The sequence below is a fragment of the Etheostoma spectabile genome, chromosome 3, assembly GCF_008692095.1.
Source record: "Etheostoma spectabile isolate EspeVRDwgs_2016 chromosome 3, UIUC_Espe_1.0, whole genome shotgun sequence".
Taxonomy (NCBI): Eukaryota; Metazoa; Chordata; class Actinopteri; order Perciformes; family Percidae; genus Etheostoma; species Etheostoma spectabile.
The window spans coordinates 8,056,465-8,062,906 of NC_045735.1; the positions used below are offsets into that span (position 1 = coordinate 8,056,465).

General features: G+C 41.6%; 1 protein-coding gene and 1 long non-coding RNA gene across 3 annotated transcripts in view; both read right to left on the minus strand.

Moving 5' to 3' along the window:
* The window catches only part of lsamp (limbic system associated membrane protein), a 713,356-nt gene that overhangs the window by 352,892 nt on the left and 354,022 nt on the right, over positions 1–6,442 (minus strand). The gene's annotated exons all lie outside the window — the stretch shown is intronic.
* Positions 1–6,442, minus strand: part of LOC116671770 (uncharacterized) — an 18,555-nt gene that overhangs the window by 1,125 nt on the left and 10,988 nt on the right. The window lies entirely within an intron of this gene.

Here is a 6,442-nt window from a genome sequence, read left to right on the forward strand (position 1 = left end):
GTGACTCTGAGAGCCAATGAACAAGCGGGGGTGAGAACGGGGTGGGAGTAGGGGTGCACAATATATCGAATCAGTATCGTTATCGCGATATCACGTTGCTCGATATCATTATCGAAAGTCTCGCGATAATTCTTTTTTTATGCGTCCCGTCCGACACACAGACGGAGTTCTGAAGGAAAATAAAAATTGAGCGGAAGTGCGTAGGAGGGCGGAGCCAGGCTAGCGTCGCGCCTCCGCTGGAACATAAATCAGTGAAGAAATAGACAGAGACAAAACAAAGCAAAAGAAAAGACTTAAAGAAGAGAGAGCGAAGGGAGCAAAAGAAAGAACACAAAAGTAAGAAAATGAGTGTTGCTCAGGGAGAAGACAAAATAACAGGATGAAGAGGAAACTTTAGAGGCCAAAAGTAAAGTTGCGTCCAGAGCATCAGGTGGCTCTAACGCCTGACACCGGGAGCGATATAAAGAAGGCTGCGGAACGCAACAAATAGCAGAGGCTACAATGTTTTGGACACCTGTTGCACAGCTGTTGGTAATTATTAAATATTTGTAACTTTCATTAAATGTATAAGGGATAGGATTTTTATCAGTGTATACACTGACTATTGTATAGATCTCGAAGCTGACACAATACATATATATTTATGTGACACATTGCAATAAAACTGAAAATATAGACCATTTAAATAAACCTTTATTTCTTTTTCATAGTATTTGTGCTATAACTTGTTTTAATAGATACAAAGTGTAATACATGTATTCAGGGCTGTAGTACTCGAGTCGGTCTTGGACTCGAGACCGTTTTTCTATGGACCGGACTTGTCTCGGACTCGCTAGTATTGGATCGGACTTGTCTCGGACTCGGCCACTGGTCTGGCCCAATATGATTTGGGCTGGACCGAGTCCAAGTGTCTTTATTATGTTGTGATAATATTGGAGGGAAAGTGAAACACAGTCCAGGTGGGGATATGTTCGGCTTTTACAAGTTCAGACAGCTAACGTTAGCTAACGCTACGCCGGTGTTTGCTAACGTTAGCGCACCAGCGCTAGCCTAGCTTACTAACGCTAGGTAAATATTACGGCTGCCTTCGGAGTTTCTATATCCGCGTCCACGTTGTCCACATAAGACCTGTGGCGTTAGTTGGAGCCATCATGTATCACATGAAATAAGCTTGCGCCTACGAGATGGGGGTTTTTGTTACGTTATAAAAAAGCTAACTGGCTATGCTACGTTTGTATGCTACGGACATTAGCTAACGTTGCCGAGGTTGTGTGTGTGTGTGGGTGTGGGTGTGTGTGTGTGTGGTGTGTGTGTGTGGGTGTGTACGGACATATGTTTAATACACGCTGTTCATTGTTGTTTAAACCAAACTTTGTTTTCTGAAAACACATCTTTCCTATTAACCCACGTCCAAATAACATTTTCTGTTCTATAAACACGCTCATTTATTATTTTATACTGTACAAACTGTAGTGGCATCTGTCCACAAATAATGCCACTGGGTGAAATCTGAAGCCCTTTCCAACTCTTGCTGGTGCAAATAATGAAGTCCCCGCCGTCGCACATTTAATCCTTATTGTAGACATTTTAAGATAAAAGCACGTACAAAAAGACCGACTTGAATGATTAAAAGCCAAGAACGACAAGATCTAAAAACATTACCTCACACAGCTGAGGTTGAAAAACTGTGTGGCTTCCCGGATCCGATTCCCCCTCTAACTCACCTGTGATTCCCTTTATTACCTCTAATTAACACCCACAAACAGGTGCGGAGGTGACGTAACAGACAACCATTCACGCAGACCTACTGCACACACGCCCCCTAAACACATACCAAACATTATAGCCAAATTGGCCATTACACACGGCCCCTAATTGTTACTGTATAATAACATAACATAAAAATTTCCCACATTAGTAATGAGCCAATGACAAAATTAATCAATGATGTCTATGTGCAAGTGTGCATTTTCAGTCAATGTCCTTGTCCAGTAAGTGTTATGAGTAGGTCAAACCCAGGTAGAGGTTCTACTTTACAAAAGCCTTAATTAGCCTCCTCCAAGTGTTGCATAGAAATGCAACACTCTCCGGTGCCTTGATTTTCATGGTTTTCATAGCTTTATCCGATTCAAAAGATCTGTACAGGCTGGGCACAGACCATCATAATACAATTGTCAATTCATGTCATTGAGCTGCTCTGCATCTCCTCCCTCATCTCTGTTCTCTCCTGTAGGTCAATCTAGTCTCCTTTCTCACTCTCTGATGTATCTCCAAACTCGTCTCCGTAAGAGCCTCATCTGCTGCAGCTCCTCTCAAGCTTAGACATGGGCGCCAGCTTGCTCCTTGAAATCCTCCGCCAGTTTGAGCCTTGTCCCGCCTTAGCTCTCCACCTTCTGCCTCCAGAAGCTTCCTGTGTGCCTTTTCTTCAGCTTCTTGTTCTCCCTTTTCCTTCTTTCCTTTCTTCTTTTTCTTTTCTTCTGTTAAGTTCAGCTGAACTGTTCATGATTGTATAAAGTTGAGATCTTCTCTGAATGTTTCTGGCTTGTCATCCGCTGACTTCTCATTGAAGTCGTGGTTATGTTGCTTTTCCAGTAATTCCTCTTTGGGAGCAATGGTTACTCTGTTGGCTGGAATAATGGGACAGCTGCTCTCAGTCTCATTGCCTCCTTTCACAGGTCCATTGAAAACCAGCGAGTAAGGTTCTGACGGCATAAGGTCTTCACCAATGCTGTGTCACTTGCCATGGTTCATCACTTTGGAACATTGGTCCCAATTAAAGTCCACCTCAGCATCAATTACAGGAATTTCCACTGAGCTTAAGTGTGGCCAAGCACTTAAGTCTTCCTGTAGTGGAATGTTGTCCCGCGACACAGGCATCTTACAGGGTGTACACTTCAGGCAGCTCCAAGTAGGTGGTAACAGTAAGGGCAGCTATCTCCAGTCCTGAGATAAACATGACTGTCAACAAGCTTTTCTGATTCTAGTCCTCAACAGAATTTTAGCACTCTTCCTCTGACCTTTAGCTCCCTCATGGTCGCTCGGCGAAAGTAGCTGTGCTGCCAGGATCCAAGAATGCATATGTGGTTAGCAATTTGCTGCGTTCTTTGCAATCTGTACAGGCACAATTGCCAAGACATGTCCTGTGCTCCGGCCCTATATGGCCACATGTCTTGGAGAAACTGCATGTGTTCCTGATGCTTCCTGCTGGTGTCCTCGGAGGTTATTTCTTCTCCTTTGATGGATGTGAAGGATGGTAGGATGTTTCAGATTACACAATTGCCGGAATGAGCTATGACAATCCCTGCTAATGTGTCCCACAGATAAACACCCAAAACAACACTTTTCTTCAGGAAGTTAATCTTTTCACTGTGCAGTAACTTCTTCATTGGGACACAACTCCAATTGTTGATCCTCTTCACACAGCAGACACAACACTCTTATTGGTTCATCAGGTAAGTGTTTCTCATTTTGCATTTGAGTTTGAGGTTGAGAATTGACAGCTGTGATGAAAGTAGCAAAACTGCTTCCTTTTCCTGTATAGCGTACTTGTGAGACTTTATTTCCTTCTTTATGCTTAAGTGATGAGGTAAATGTGTCCTGAATGTTTCCATAGAGTGGATTGGAAGCAATAGCCACTTGCCTTTCAATTAAGTTGACAATATCACTGAAACCTACTTGGCGACGGTGCTTCTCCTGAAGCTCATAAGCCGTGTTTCTCCATTTTTCCCTCCATTTATATGGTAGCTTCGAGACAAGAGCACGTATGTTGGATGGCATGTTCATCTCTGACATGTAGCTGGTGTCCTCCATAGCATTGCAGCAAACACGTAAAAACAAAGCAAAAGCTTGCAAAGCTTCAATGTCTTCTGATTTTACTGATGGGCATCCAAGAGCTTTCTCATGTATGCAGTGGCTATTTTTTGTTTATTTCCAAAGTGTTCTTGTAAGAGGGGCCTTGCTCTTGGTATCCTCTGTCTGGTGGCATATGTGACAGCTCTTAACCACCTCCCTAGGTTGTCCTTTGGATGCTCCAAAAAGTATAAAAGTCTGTTTGCTTGCAGCCTTTCTTTCCACACAGTGTCAAAGCTCTAATAAATGCGCTGTACTCAAGAGGATCTCCATCAAATGGTGGTATGTCTCGTGGGTAGTGATGAGAAGAATGTTGTTGCACTAGTAGAGCTGTTATTTCATTCTGTCGTTGCATGATGGAAAGAAGATTGCCTTGGTCCACATTAGTTTGCATCAGGTCAACATTTTGAATGGATTCCTTTGCGTGAGGTATTGCATGAAATGTTTCCTGAAACCGTTGAGGCATGCTTGGTTGAGAATTCAGAACATGAGCTCTTGATCCAATATTTTGTGAAAGTGTTTCCTTATGCTGCGCTCCCATTGATATGGCAGTTTCGTCACCTCCTATTGGTGAATGAGTGAACTGATGATTTAAGTCTTGTGGCTGTGCCTCCATTAGCACTGCCGCATTGCCGCCTCCTACTGGTGAATGATTGAACTGATGATTTGAACATTGTGGAACAAATTCCACAGCAGAGGGTCTGAGAGAGCATTTACGTTTAAAACTTTGCAGATACGAATTCATTCCATCTGAGTGAGCTCTGGAGCTCTGCACATCAGAACCTCTGTAGACATTAACCTTTGCAGTTTGAACTGCAATTTGACATTGCAATTCCAGCAATTCCCTTTTCTGTCGGATGTGCTCCTCCTGAGCATCCAGTTCATGTTTTTCTTTAAGGGCAGCTGCCTTAGCCATGAGAGCAGCCCTTTCCACCTCTGCTTTTAGGCAGGCAGAGGAAGTTAAAGACCTTGAAGACCTATGACTGTACTGGCCAGTTGATGAGCTTTTTTTGAAACCAACATTAGAAACACTGTCCCCTGGACCAATATCATCAGTGATCACAGTTGTGGCTGGTGCAAGTTTGAGAACAGTTGTGTTTAGTACAGCATTGTCATCATCATCATTACTCCCTTTGTCAAGCAACCACGTTTCCATGTTTTGTATTATTGCTTTATTTCCGTGCATTTGGGTTTCAAACCATTCATTTTGTTTTGACATTTCATCTTCAGGTAGCCATTGTTTCAATAAGTCATGCAACTGTTTAGTTTCCACACAAAGTTTCAAACACATTTCATACTTGTTTGCACTCAGACACATTTCCCTTGAAAGCATCAATTGCTTAACTTCTTTGTTAGTTTGTATAGTTTCTCTTATTCCAGAATTCCTTTCCTTTTGATTGGATATTATGTAATTCCGCGCTTTGGCCGTTAGTTGACCGATCTTTTACCAAGTTATTTTCCGTTTCATTGATTGACAGCTGCAGACAGTCACTCATTTTGATATCGATATAGCAGAACTGCTGAAAGCTTTATTAAGAATTGTAGCAGGAGTACCTGTATCCCTTGTATGAGAAGGCCAATCTCTTCCACACAGCTTGTAACAATTCTTGTTTGGCTACCGTGATTCTCCTGCGGTGCTTCGCGCAGCGCTGTCTCTCAGTCCCGAGTGAGTGAATCAGTGACGCTGAATGAATGGAGCGCGGCGCTGTCCTTCTTTCATACCGATAGTTCAGTCTTTTGAAGCTAGTTTTTCAACATTATGTAGTGGCAATCTGTCCACAATAATGCCACTGGGTGAAATCTGAAGCCCTTTCCAACCTTGCTGGTGCAAATAATGAAGTCCGCCGCGTCGCACATTTAATCTTATTGTAGACATTTTAAGATAAAAGCACGTACAAAAAGACCGACTTGAATGATTAAAAGCCAAGAACGAAAAGATCTAAAACATTACTCTCACACAGCTGAGGTTGAAAAACTGTGTGGCTTCCCGGATCCAGATTCCCATCTAAATCACCTGTGATTCCCTTTATACTCTAATTACACCCACAAACAGGTGCGCAGGGGAGTAACAGACAACCATTCACGCAGACCTACCGACACACGCCCACTACACACATCCAAACATAATAGCCAATTGGCCATTACACAACCAGTAAAACATGTCCTGTTTGTAGTAGCATGGTTATTATTTATTTATTCATGTGTAACAGTCCAATATGACTGTCTGTTGAAATAACCCTGTGTGTTGTAAAAATTTGTTTAATTGTATTAATCTATTTTTATGCGTTTTCCCATAACTTTTGTATTTTACATAGTTTAAAAAATTCGAAATTATATCGATATATATTTATTATATATATATTTTTTTTTTTTTTTTTTTTTTTTTTTTTTTTTTTTTTTTTTTTTTTTTTTTTTTTTTTTTTTTTTTTTTTTTTATATCGAGATCGCAATATTCATTATCGATATCGCAATATCACATTTTTTTCAATATCGTGCACCCCTAGGTGGGAGCACAAGTACAGGGCCATATTCTTTTCCTTGTTTACCGAGACGTGTGTAACCCGAACATCTCACATTTACCAACAAAACGTAC